The sequence below is a fragment of the Mauremys reevesii genome, linkage group 2 (genome assembly GCF_016161935.1).
Source record: "Mauremys reevesii isolate NIE-2019 linkage group 2, ASM1616193v1, whole genome shotgun sequence".
Taxonomy (NCBI): domain Eukaryota; kingdom Metazoa; phylum Chordata; order Testudines; family Geoemydidae; genus Mauremys; species Mauremys reevesii.
In genome coordinates, this window is record NC_052624.1 from 238,444,287 (window position 1) to 238,458,783 (window position 14,497).

The following is a 14,497-nucleotide window of genomic DNA, read 5'->3' on the forward strand; positions in this document are numbered from 1 at the left end:
ATCTTTTCTGACAACTGTGATATTGTATGATCTCCTGTATAACACAGGCCATAGGACTTCCCTGAACTGACTCCTGTTTGAACTAGAGAACATCTTTTAGAAAAATGTCAAATCTTGATTGAACAATTGCTTGTGATGGGAAATCCACCACAACCCTTGGTCAGTTGTTCCAGTGGTTAATTATCCTCGCTGTTAAACATTTATGCCTCATTTCCAGTCTCGATTTGCCTAGCTTCAACTTCCAGTCACTGGATCTTGTTGTGCCTAAAATCACATTTTTGTTCCCCTGTAGGTACTTACACACTGTGATCAAGTCATCCCTTATCCTTTCTTGTTAACTTCAATGAATTGAGCTTCTTTTGCCAACATAAGATAAGAGCAAACATCAAAAGAAAAGAAAGATGTTAAACAGATCTTCGCTTACTGAAATGTGCTATCCAGTATTGTCAGTCCATCTTCTCTATCTATTTTGGATGGTCACTTAGGAAATCAGAAGCTATCTCTGTCAGGTAATGCTTCACACCAGGTATACTCACTCTCTGCAATATCAAATGTGAATCCAATTTGAAAATAAGGCAATAATTAGTAGAGGACATCATTTTCAGCCTTCCCATAGACAGCAACTTAATCCCAAATATTTCTCAGATATAGGGGAAAAATGTATGTAGTTAGTGAACTGTTAACTCAGAAGAAGAGAATACATTATATTCAAAAACATGAAAACATTGAAAATCCTCTACTAATTTAAACCACGATAAATCTAGAGTAACTCTATGGAAGTCAGTGGATATATTGTAGCCTAATCAGTTTAACTGAAAGTAGACTTTGTTCCTTTAAAAGTGAGAATTCAAAAACTGTGGTTCATTTGTACATTTCTGTCAGAACCAGTTTTAGTTTTAAGTTCTGCCATTTCAGCGCAGCTGACACCAGCTAATGGAATCTAACTTTGACAATGCCTACACTGGTGCACATAGTTTAATATGGTTGGTTGGAAAGTCCACTGTCAGTGTTATGCTTGCGTAGATTCACAAGGCAGTTAACACTGATCTACCGATGGGTGGTTGTCATATGAAAAGTTCCAGAAATAAAAGCTAGATTTCAGAGTATAGGGTTTCCAAAGTATTCAGAGGCCATTGATTTCACCCAATACTTTGTCCACCAAAAAGTGCAAGTGAGAATGTGAACCAAAATGTTGCTATTCACTTGTTCTTCAAGGCTTAGTGAACCACGAAGGCAGATTCATGAATGCCAAGGTGGGAAACACTGGAAAGGATCATAATGCCAAGCTACTGAAGAGATTAGGATTGTACTAGAAGGGAGAAGAATGGGACTTTTCCCCCCAGAAATAATATTGTTTTGAACAGTGCGAAATTATATTGTTCCTTACAGTGTGTCTGTGTTGAGTGTTATTTTGGGGGATTCCACCTACACACTCCTAATTTGGTTCATAAAACCATACCCTAATATCAATGTTAAATCAGCAGGTCAAGATAACTTGCATCCAGGCATTTTTAAAAAGAGCTGGCTGAAGAGCTTGCTAGACTGTTAATGCTGATTTTCAATAAGTCTTGGAGCACTGAGTAGTAACAGAAGACTAGAAGAAAGCTAATGGTATGCCAATTTTTAAAAAAGGTAAACAGGATGGCCCAGATAATTATAGGCTAAAACGAAGCAGCTGATACAGGAATCAGTTAATAAAGAATTAAATGAGGTAATGTAATTAATACAAAACAACGTGGGTTTATGGAAAATAGAGCTTTCAAACTAACGATTTTTTTTATGAGATTACAAATTTGGCTGATAAAGTTAAGAATGTTGATGTATGATACTTAGATTTCTGTTAGGAATTAGATTTGGTGCCACAGGACCAATTTTTTTTTTAATTAAAAAAAACCTAGAGCAATATAAAATTAATATGGCACATATTAAATGGATTAAAAACTCGTTAACTAATAGATTTCAAATGTAATTGTAAACAGGGAATTCTCATCAAGTGGATGTGTTTCCAGTGGGGTCCAGCTGGGTTTGGTTCTTTGTCCTACGCTATTTAACATTTTTGTCAATGACCTGGAACAAAACATAAAATCATCACTGATAAAGTTTGGAGATGATACAAAAATTGCGGGAGAAATAAATAAAGAAAAAGACAGATCACTGATTCAGAACAAACTGGATCGTGCTGGGCAAAGGGGTTTCTCAGCCGCCAGCAGTAATGGAGGAGAACAGTCAGAAACAGGTGATTTGTGATTCGGTGTCTCACCAGAAGTGGTGAAGTCAGACCACTCAACTGCAGATGTGTCCTGAGAGATGAACTGCGGTCCGTTGTCGCTCACAAGTTGTTCTGGCAGACCAAAACGACTAAAGAGTCCTCGTAGTTTTTGGATAGTACTCTCTGCAATGGTGGACTGCATTATAGAGACTTCTGGCCATTTAGAATGGGCATCTACTGCCACCAAGAACATGCTTCCTTCAAGGGGGCCAGTGAAGTCAATGTGAATACGTTGCCATGGGTTTTCAGGCCAGTCCCATGGGTGTAGGGGTGCCCACTGGGGTGCATTCCTCACACCCTGACATGACATACAAGCTTTTGCCTTCTCTTCAATAGCACTGTCCAATCCAGGCCACCAAAAATAGCTTTGTGCAATTTCCTTCATGCGCACTATTCCACAGTGACCGGAATGTAGCTGTTCTAACATCTGTGATCTCAGTGGTGGTGGAATAATGACACGTCTCCCCCACAACAAACAACCAGATTGGACCGATAACTCAGTCCTCCTGGACATGTAGGTAACAAGGTCGGGTGACACCGGAGAGGTTTGTCGAGATTTTCCATGCATCACCAGGTCCATAACTTGGGACAATACTGGGTCAATGCGAGTTGCCTTCTTTATCTGAGTAGCAGTGATGGGTGTATTCTCTACCTGTTCAAAGTAGAAGATTTCCTTTTGGGCACTATCTTGATGTTTGACCGGCAAAGGCAACCTTGAGAGGCCATCTGCATTGCCGTGCAGAGTGGATTTCCGATATTTGATTTCATATGTGTGTGCTGAAAGTAACAATACCCAATGTTGCATACGACTAGCAGCTAATGGGGGAATGCCTGTGTAGGGTCCAAAAATTGACGTCAGAGGTCGATGGTCTGTGAGAAGAGTAAACTTTCGCCCAAACAGGTACTGATGAAACTTCCGAATTCCAAAAACAATTCCTAATGCCTCACGTTCGATTTGGGCGTAGTTAGTTTCTGCTTTGCTTAGAGTGCGTGAAGCAAAAGCAATAGGTCTCTCTTCTCCCGAAGTCATAATGTGTGACACGACTGCTCCCACTCCATAAGGGGAGGAATCGCAGGCCAATTGTGGGGTAAGGATGGATCAAAGTGCGTTAGAACTTCAGAATTTAGTAATGCATCCTTAGCTTTGTTAAATGCAACATCACAGGCTCCAGTCCACTTCCAGGCCTTGTTCTGCCCAAGGAGCTTATGAAGTGGTTTTAGCAGTGTGGCTAACTGTGAGATGAACTTTCCATAATAGTTCAGTAGTCCTAGAAACGAGCGCAGCTGGCTTACATTTCGAGGTGGGGGAGCCTCCACAATAGCTTTAACTTTTACAGGGGCCTTATGAAGACCTGCAGAATCAATGATGTGTCCCAAATATTCAACAGAGGGCTTGAAGAATTCACACTTGTCTTTGCGAACTCGTAGGCCATACTCTTCCAGTCTTTGTAGGGTAGCCTCTAAATTCTTTAAGTGATCCTCTTCATTTCTTCCAGTGACCAGGATATCATCCAGATAGCACTGAACTCCTGACAAGCCACACAAGATCTGGTCCATAGCCCTCTGGAACAGGGCGGGAGCAGACGTTATTCCAAAGGGTAGGCGACAGTATCGATAAAGCCCCTTATGAGTCACAATAGTCAACAGCTCTTGGGACTTTTCATCGACGTGCATCTGTAAATATGCTTGACTCAGATCAATCTTACTGAACTTTTGTCCCCCAGCCAGGCCTGCGAAGAGGTCATCAATGCGGGGAAGCGGGTATTGCTCTGCACACAACACTGGGTTGACAATGACTTTAAAATCACCGCAAATCCGGAGAGAGCCATCTTTCTTCACTATTGGAATGATAGGAGTGGCCCATGAGCTATGGGTAACTGGTATTAGGACTCCATTGGTGACCAGGCACTCCAGGTCCGCTTCGACTTTCGGCCTGATGGCATATGGCACAGTTCGGGCTTTCAGATATTTTGGTGGACTGTCAGGTTTAATGTTCAATGTCACAGTGATTCCCTTCATACTTCCCAAATCATCTCCAAAAACAGCAGCATGTTTCCTTAGTATAGGGGTTAGACTGGTTTCTTCTTTAGTCATCCGGTGCACTTCTGCCCAGTTCAGTTGAATCTTCCCAAGCCAAGACCTACCCATTAAGGCTGGGTAGTTACCTCTCACCACAAACAGTGGCAATTTAGCCGCCTGTCCATTGAGCTCCACCTTAACATCAGTAGTGCCCAACATGGGCACAGCTTCTCCCATATACGTCTTCAGAACAGTTTTTGTTGCCTTAAGCGGAAGATGCTGTAGCTTTTCTTTATACACAGTCTCGGAGACCAGCGAGATGGCTGCACCAGTGTCCAGTTCCATGCGTATAGGTTTGCCATCCAACAATGGGGTTACCCAGTATTCATGTGAGCCCATTGCCAAAGACAAAACATGCAGTGGCACTTCCTCTTGCAATGAGGTGTCACTTTGATCATCCTGGGTCTGCTCTAGGGTATGCAGGGTTCCTCTTTTTGTCGGCCAGACCACAGGCCTCTTTTTCTTTTGTTTACAGGCACACTCAATGTGTCCCCTTTTGCCACAGTGTCGACACACCAGGTCCTTACACCAGCATTCTGATGCCTGGTGACCCGGCTTACCACAGCGGTAACATTCTTGACTCTGCACAGTTTTGTGGGTTGGTTCTTGTGACACTTTTTGCACCCTAGGGGATGCACCGATGTATTGCGCCTCCCTTGTAGCCAGTTCCATGGAGAAAGCAATATCAACAGCCTTCTGTAATGTAAGCTGAGCCTCTGTCAGTAGGTGCTTCTGTATAGCTTCACTGTAGAGGCCACACACTAACCTGTCACGCAGGGCATCATTTAACATCTCCTTAAATTCACAGTGTTCTGCTAGCTTTTTTAAAATTGCTACAAATTGTACAACTGTTTCATCTTCCTTTTGGTCTCTTTTGTGGAACCTATATCTTTCAGCAATTACCAGTGGTTTTGAGGAAAAATGGGACCCCAGGATTTCCACAATGTCACTGTAAGATTTAGTTGCTGGCTTAACAGGGTGTAGTAAGCTGCGTAGCAGGGAGTAGGTTTTAGCCCCTACAACACTTAAGAATATTGGTACCTTCTTCGCTTCTGTAATGTCATTTGCAATAACAAAAAGCTCAAAATGCTCAGTATACACATGCCACTGCTCTATATTCTCATCAAAAGGTTCCAGTGGCCTGGTCAGAGTAGCCATGATTTTTAGTTTCACTTTCACAGTCAGTGCAAACAAGCAGCTTTTTTGTTTGTTTGTTCTTTACCTTGACTTCTACTTCCTTCTGTTACTGGAGCAGCACCGGAATCCCACCCTCGTTGCCACTTGTTATATCCTTGGGGGCAGCCGGTTTAGGAAGAAATCACTTGAGGCCAGACAGCAGACAGCTAACAAAACTACCATTTTATTTACAGACACAGAGCTCACCCAACCGGCCAAAACCGGCTGGGCTATCCCCTAATAATCTAACTCAGTTGCCATAGGAACAAAAACCATGACAACCAAATACACAACACTCAGTAGCTAAAGAATAGTTGTGGAGTAAGCATTTGATAGGCTAAAATCTTGTTCGCACTTTGTATGCACTTGTCTGGATGCAAGTGTGGTAAACACTTTTCCTATAATTGTCTCCTGCCACGCACTCTATAACATGTGTGAGGATAAGGGTAGCGCCTCCTTCCTGAGTGGGCTCAGGACAAATCTGGTTTACAAACTCTGTACAGGCATCTGGATCCCACCCACATGCACACTGGTCCTGGTTCTCAGTTGGCAAGGGAAATCAGAGATGCCATATGTGTATATATCTTGGCACAGTGGCGGTGGGGAAGGGCAGGGCAGTGACATCTTCCTGTGTCCAGGGGCACCTTCGCATGCTATGCAGCTGCTGGAAAAGCACATTATGGAACTCTGTCTCATAAGTGTGGGGCTATATAACTTTGTGAGGGTCTTGTTTCCCTATAGACAAAGGTCATCAGCTGTTTGTTCCTGTGACAATTCACACATTACAGACAATTATAACAGGATTAATGACTTTGGGTTGGGTTTGTGATGTGGGAGCGAAATTGTAATGTGGTCATTGTGCAATGCTATTGTCTTCACTGTTCACACTTACAAACCTCTGTTATGGGGAGCACTCAATCTCTCTTAATGATCTTATCAATATTTGCTTTTGGGGTCATTATAAGTAGCCATTCTTTTTTTAAACTATCCATTATCGGTGGCATTAACTGCATTTAGTGGCTTGTATAGAGCCTTCTACAACTGAAATTTTAAAGATTTCAGGATGGTGGGGGGAATGGGGAGGGGTTGTTCATACACAAGGTAGTGGCAGGTGCGGTCATTGCCTATATTGGCACTGGAATTGTGTTTCTATTTTCTGCATATGTACTAGGCCATAAAGACGTTCATCTAGTTCTACCCCTTTTTTTATTCTAGACTTCTGCAGCATTGAAAACTTGCAGTGCACATAACACTAACAGCAATTTCCCATCCTGCCTGTGTTTGCTTGGGATATTTTATATTTCTGAACCTGCGGGGTGGGTGGATTTGGGACAGTCCGAAAAGTGTTTGCAGTATGATGGCATTAGACATTTAGCCCATTCAATTTCCTGTGCTGTGAATTGTGGGGCCCAATCCCAAACCTGAAAACATCTTATGTTCAGCATACTTAGAAAGGAGGGTCCACACACAAGTGAAAGAAACAATAGTTTCTTTCAAGAGAAAATTATTCTTGGGGATATCTCCTTCACTGGGCTTGGGAGATGGACACTTCTCGATATCCCTGTGAGAGGTTTTCAATGCCAGTGGAGGGTGTGGTCCTGGGACTCCTTCAGGCTACTCCTGGTCACTTAGGGGATTGGGTCCTCTGGCTCAGCATCACCCTGGGCAGCAGCCAGAGGATGCCGAAAATGTGGTGGCTCATGGACAGGTGCAGTAGCCATATCAGGAGGTGGATCACAAACTCATTTGGTCACCAGGTCTATCAGCCTATCCATCAGGGAATGCTCCCATTACTTAGGGTGTGCCTCTGGCTTCATGAGCTCGTTCATCAGTTGATGAAGAGCCAGGTCCTTCTGTACTGTGAGGAACCCAAACTGCTCCTGGTTCCTCGTGAGCAACTCTTCTAGAGTCTTTCTCCTTCTGTCTCTGAAGTGCAGCTCTTGCCCTCCTGGCAGAATGGTTTCCCTCTCAGGAACCAAAAGTGTAGCCAATTCAAAGAAAAGCATATCATGTTTTTTTCCTCTGCAAGAAGCTGAGAAATCCCCCCACATAACATAAGATTGTTGTAGAAGGCCACAATTGATACTGATTCCAGGAATGTGACTATTAGACTATCCTTGATTCTCAGACCACTTTTGGATCCCAATAGGAAGGAGCAGAGACTACTGATGGTAAGATACATGTACTAATGTTTTTCAAAATTTAAAATTATCATAGTATCTAAAGGGGGTTGCTGGCAGTTCATTCCAGGGGCTATGTTGCCAGTTTTCAATTTCATCTTTAAAGGCTGGACAACATTTGAAGCCTTTAGGCATGTGCTTATCAGACCTCTCAGGCATGCTAGTTACTCGCTCACCATTCACTTTTAGACATGTGCTTCTGGGGTTTAGATGTGGACAACAGGAGATTATGCCACAACCTCATGCTTGGACATGTGTACAGTTGCTGATGTAGACATACTCTTTGATGAACATATACAATAAGAAAAAAAAATTCACAGACTAGCATCACACAGTGATACATTTTATCCAAAATAAAAACATTGTTTATCCACTGTACCTTTTGACATTTGATGGAAAGTATTCATGGAAAACATACTTCAGTTCTTTTATCAAGACCTCCAGCTTTGGACTTACTGTCTGTAAGGATAATCCTACTGTACATTCTGTAATGCTATGGTTTAAGTATTTAGTCACTGATCTGTTGCAAAAATTGATGGGCAGAGTATAGTTACTCTTCAGGGGAATGGATGTGAATATTATATTTGTGTACAGACAGCAGAAGTTTAATAAACCCTGTAAGAGTAAAAATGAAATATGAAACAGAGTATAGACTCAAAACAACTTTCAGTTTGAGTATTTTGCTCTCTGGTTCTTGACAGTAAGGTTTTTATTTTGTCTTCTAGCAGTTACATTACAATTCATATCAAATTGCAGGTAGCAGCGGTGCTTGTGGTTGTTGTTTTTTTTGTCTTGTCATCACACCCAAGTTGTCAAATCTGAAGAACATCACTTTTCTTACAATACTGCGTTCAAAAAACACAAGGAGGTGTTAAAACCTGCTCCTCAATGTAAGCACCTACAGGGCTGGGACCCTGGACGTCTGATGCCTCTTCATTCTCATAGGAGGCTTAGGCTAAACTACATTGGGAGGACCATCTGAGGATGGGTTTAGGAGGGCAAATCACCCAATAGGACCTGAGTGGCAGCACCTCACAGCCCACTGTTTGGTTGGTACCAGTACTAATGCTTGGTCTACACTATCAAGTTATGTCCATGTAACTATGTTGTTCAGGGATGTGGAAAATCAAACTTAACTCCTGATGTAGCCAGCGCTATGTCAACAGGCGGCTTCTCCCATCAACACAGCTACTGCCCTTCAGGGAGGTGAAGTACCTATGTCGATGGGAGAAGCTCTCCCATCGGCATAGGTAGTTGTCAGCCCTTAAACCAGGAAGCCATGAATAGGAGCTGTCTGAGCAATAGACAGCCTATTTGTCTCTGCTCCAAATCCTTCTTGCAAGAAACTCTATACTCCTGCTTGCAACCCTTTGTCCTTGACTTTGCTATTCAATTGCTGTCTGTAACCTGACACCCAACCCCTACTCTGAGCACTAGATATGACTGCTCATGTCCTGGTTGTGACACTGACACATCTTGCAGAGTTGCTGTATCGTGGTCCCAACTCAGTTGATTTTCATTCCTGTAGTGTGCACTGTCCATGTGCTCATGATAGTGAATATTATTTCCCAAGATGCTTTGATATCAATCATATCAATGTTTGCCTTGAGAAAGTATCAATAACCTCAACCTTTATCATTCTAGCCTGATTTTTCAAACCTAACTTTGGCCAGCTCACCAGCTACCTCACTCCTGTATATACCAAATGTGATGGAATCTATTGAAAAAAAAATGTATTTCCTCATTCTCTGATCCTCCAAGCCTCCTCGTGAAGTGCATTGTTGAGCTTTCTGGTTTCTTCTAAAGGAACTGAGGACTGCCTCCTTCAAGTCACAATGTCCACCTTTATTTCTTCTCTGTTTATTTCTTGCAGTACAGTGAGAATAGCTTTCAATTTCAGCCATATAATTCAAACTGATATATCTCAAACTAATGCTTTTTCTTGTACTATCTCTATTATGTCACTGGATGAAGTCATTAAATTACCATTCTTGAAAGATATAACTAATGAACTATCAGTGACACATACATCTGTTTGCCTTGTGACTAATACTATTGGATAGTCTGCTCTGCAATATTTTTAGTGTCGCCTAGTCCATGAGTTCCTTCAAGCAAGGTTCCAAAAGAAAGACATTTATTAAAGTAAATAGTTTCATGTGGAGGAATTATTGGGCATACACACTTCTTCACACACTCTCCCCTCCTAACCTCATCAAATGCTTTGGTTTTCTTCAGTAGCCTTTACACACCTTTCAGAACAAGATGATTGTTTGAGCCTTGATTTGGCTTTCCAGTTTCTGAACAGGCCTGAACAGTGATGGAATTCAGATAGGTAAAGAAGATTATTTCCATACTGAATTAGCTGTTCTTTTCTACACTTCTCAAGAGGTTGAACATCAGATTCTTGTTGACAAATTGCTGTTGGGGTGGATCTTACAGCTCCAATTATCATGTGAACTGCAGGTAGCTGCACAACGTCAATCTTGGCAAGGTTCCTGGGAGAAGCACATGACTAGAGAAGTGAGGCATACTCAAATAGTGGGCGAAATATTGAGCAGTATGTTGTTTTCAATGTCTTCATACATGAACCCCAATTGGTGCTGGTAATAGATCATAAAGGTTTCAGTGTCTTCTTTGCTTTGGCTGCCAACTTTCTGGCTTGTGATCCAAACCTTAATTCTGTGTCCAAGTCATGTCAAGGTATCTGGGTTATTCTCAAGGGTAATACCTTCTCCATCCAGTGTCAGTTTCAGACTGTAGCTGAACCTCTTACAGTTTGTGATAAAGTAGATAAACTTTGTTGTTCCTGAATTCACCTTGAATGTATGCTTCTTTGCCCATCTAGTTATAATTTCTATGTCCTCATTGAATTCATCCGTCAATACATCAGTTTTACTACATGTGATACAAATGCAATATCATCTGCATATGGGTATGCAGATAATTTCAAGTGGCCTAACAGTCCAGAGGAGTACAGAAGACAAGAAGAGGACTAAAAACTGAATCCGGAGGAACTCCCATCCTGAGTGGCCTTTGCTGGCACGTATGTATGTATACCAGTGGATGGGAATGTAAGGAACGCCTATCCATCTGATCAAAACTAGAGCTGAATGAATAACTGGTTTTTCCATTCAGAAGCCAAACTGCCTTTTTTGTTGTTCATTTTGAACATAAACTGATTTTTGTTTTGTTTTGATTTTTCTTAACAAAATGAAAAAAATTACTTGGATGAAATATTTCAAGCATTGTTTCTAAATCATATTTTAAAGTGAAATGTTGATTCAAATCAACACTTTTGAAAAGAAACAAAACTGTTACATGTTTTGACATTTCTAAAAATGTTTTTCAACCAAAACTGCATGCCAAATTCAACCCGAATTCTCAAATAGTTTCGATGCCTAGAAAAATGTATTTTTCAGTGAATTTACTGTTTGCCAAAAAAATTTCACCCAGCTCTAATCATAACAACATTCACAAAGTTGCAACATCTATCTGGCATCTATAGCAATTGTTTATGTGCAGCTAAACTGGCTCTGCCTCTTGTTTCCAGCTACTTCTACATGCATACATACACTTGAAGTGCCTGAGTGACTGTAGAAAGAACTGGAATCAAGGGGGTGAGCCAGCATCATGTGACATAGCAGCTGTCTGCAGACCACCAGTGAATGTTCCATGTATCATAGTTTGGGATCTACTGCTGTATAAATAGTAAATGAATTGTCAGAAGGTGTGTGGAAAAGCTCCTTACTACCTCTTCCCCTTTCTACACACCAGCAGAGCCTAGTACAGGATTTAGCTCTTGGTGAATTAGTATATCATATCAAACTGTGAAGAAACTGCACAGTTCAGCTGGGCTTCAGAATCCTTATTCTATTCCATCTGCTTCTATACCTTTGAAGTTCCAGGGACCTTCATTTTACTTTTCCCAGAACTTTATCTAAAATCTAGCAGGAATTGTTTCCAAACGTTACCTTCACCCCCAAGGAAAGGTATGTTGCATGATATTCTCTGTCCATTAATCAGTGATCATTTTTCCTGCCTCAATCCAGTTGTGAGATGCCTTTGCAAAAGATAAGATATGAGAGAGAGAGAGAGAGAGAGAGAGTGTGTGTTGATTGTACATTTAGGTTAAACACTCAGGACCAATCTGCACCATTTTTTACTATTCTCAATGTGCCTCAGACATTTCTGAAAGCAAAGGAAAGAAAAGACTGAAACCTTCATCGATGTTAGTACAATCGTCTTATCTGTACGTCTGTCACATCTAAAGTGCAATTAAAATATGCATTGCTACAGATGTTATGGTTCAGGATTTATGAATATAGAGCCAAATTCTGCTCTTAATGGAGTTCCTCCAGAATTACACCAGTGTAACTAGGAATAGAATATGGCCCAAAGTACTTAAGAGTAAAAGGGTGATCTGAGATACGATTACAGAAATGTACACACCTTCATATGTTGAAATCTTATCTTACAAAAGCACAGCTGGGTTCTGGGGATGTTTTTGGTGTTAGGTAAGTTTTTCCCTATGAATCATCTGCAAACAACTGGGAATTGGAATTCATCATATCAGAACCGCTCATTGGTACATCTACAATTGACTGATATGCTGCCTCTGACAGTTAAAGTGTTCAGGGCTGGGTGAGAGAGGAAGGTGTAAACCACCACACATTGCATACACCCTAGGTATCTAACTATGCAGTTCTATACCAGTGGCAGATGGGATGTCTTCCTGTCTCCAGTGACAGATCAACTTGTGTGTGAAGCATTCAAGCCCATTTCCCCTACATTTATATAGAATGTCTTTTTGATACTTGTCTGTGACCTTAGAGAAGCACAATTCCTGAAAGGGATGAAGAACACTAAAAGAGAATACCTTCAATTATGCCACCTAAAGTTTATTAGTTTGCTGAGGCATTGCACCCAGCCTCTGCTCAGAGCTCATGGACTGGGCAGAGAAGAGATTGGAGACTGTCAAATATTCACCCTTTGCAGGGGAAATTCTCCAGTGCAAATCTCTGACACCTGTTTGCTGCATAGTGCAAGGTCACAGTGGCAGATTAGAGAATTCAGCCTAACATATTTTATTTTGGACGTTTCAAGTTGGGCTTCCAAAATTAGACAGGTTCATTTGAAAGAAACATGGGCCTAAATTAAAAAAAAAAAGGATCCCAAATGCCTGACTTCTGAACACTGTATAAATCATTGCAGCTTGAAATTCTTATATAAATAACTCACATCAATGAATTCTGAAAATTTATGTAGTGATGTCTTCTGCTATTACAATAAGATCTATCGGGCTGAGTTGGTGGTGCAGTAGTAATTGATTGCACTGTCATGCGAAAGGACCTAGGTTTGGGAGTCACTTCAGGACTCTGGCATCCCAAGCAAGTGACTTATGAGAAGAAATAACACATAAAATCTCCAGTAGGAAGGGAGCTCATTGCACTAATGGTTTCTAGATCTCCCCAATGGCAGATTCATTAATGTAATACCCCAGAGATAGCTATATATCCCATTTACCTAGATGTCATCATGATGATCAACACCATAAGGAATTAGACCTCAAGGTTAAAACAATGAGGAGTCCTTGTTGGACCTTAGAGACTAACAGATTTATTTGGGCATAAGCTTTCATGGGCTATAACCCACTTCATCAGATGCATGGAGTGAAAAATACAATAGGCAGGTATAAATATACAGCACATGAAAAGATGGGAGTTGCCTTATCAAGAGGAGGGTCAGTGCTAACTAGGCCAATTCAATCACGGTGGATGTGGCCCATACCCAACAGTTGACAAAAAAGTGTGAGAATCAACAGAGGGAAAATTACTTTTTGTAGAGACCCAGCCACTCCCGGTCTTTATTCAGGCCTAATTTGATGGTGTCAAGTTTGCAATTAATTCCAGTTCTGCAGTTTCTCATTGAAGTCTGTTTTTGAATTTTTTTTGTTGAAGAATGGCTACTTTTAAGTCTTTTATTGAGTGTCCAGGGAAATTTAAGTGCTCTCGTACTGGACATTGAAGTGCCAGCAATGCTCCTCTGCCATGTACACTGCCCAAACCGGACAGTTTCTACATAAAAGAATAAATGGATACAAATCAGACATCAAGAATTGTAACATTCAAAAAAACCCCATCCTCCCTGATTGAATTGGCCTCATTAGCACTACAAAAAGTAATTTTCCCTCTGTTGATACCCACCCCTTCTTGTCAACTGTTGGGAATAGGCCACAACCACCCTAATGCATTTGATGAGATCTAATGCATCTCATGAAGTGGGTTCTAGCCCATGAAAGCTTATGCCCAAATACATTTGTTAGTCTCTAAGGTGCCACAAGGACTCCTCATTGCTTTTGCTGATACAGACTAACACGGCTACCCCTCTGAAAGGTTAAAACAGTATGTTCATGTTCATATGAATGAAAGACTAACCAGCTAGTGAAACTACACTATCAACAATATATTTTTAGTATGGAGGGACTCCAATCCATGTGCATTAGTTAAAATACAGTTATCTTCAATGTCTTGTCCATAATGCTAGCTTCTCTAAATACCTCTTGTTTTTTAGCATCTGAAAATTGAATTAGTATGGCTCTGTTTAATGAAGATAAATAAAATGGGACTTAATTGACAGAGCACATATCCATCCAAATAAAGTTGAAGTAATTGTGCAAGTAAGATCCCAGAAAGCACTGGATGAATGTTTTATTAATCTGTAACATTCCCTCAATCAAATATTACTAATCTTTATCTGTATCTTGGATTCAGGAGCCTTCTTTGCATAAACTGAA

At 41.1% G+C, this 14,497-nt stretch overlaps 1 long non-coding RNA gene across 1 annotated transcript in view; it reads left to right on the forward strand.

Annotated features, from left to right (window-relative positions):
- The first annotated feature begins 482 nt into the window (after window positions 1–482).
- Window positions 483–14,497, forward strand: part of LOC120396510 — a 28,526-nt gene continuing 14,511 nt past the window's right edge. The window contains exon 1 of the long non-coding RNA XR_005593189.1: window positions 483–509. This is a non-coding gene — a long non-coding RNA (uncharacterized LOC120396510). The remainder of the gene's footprint in view (window positions 510–14,497) is intronic.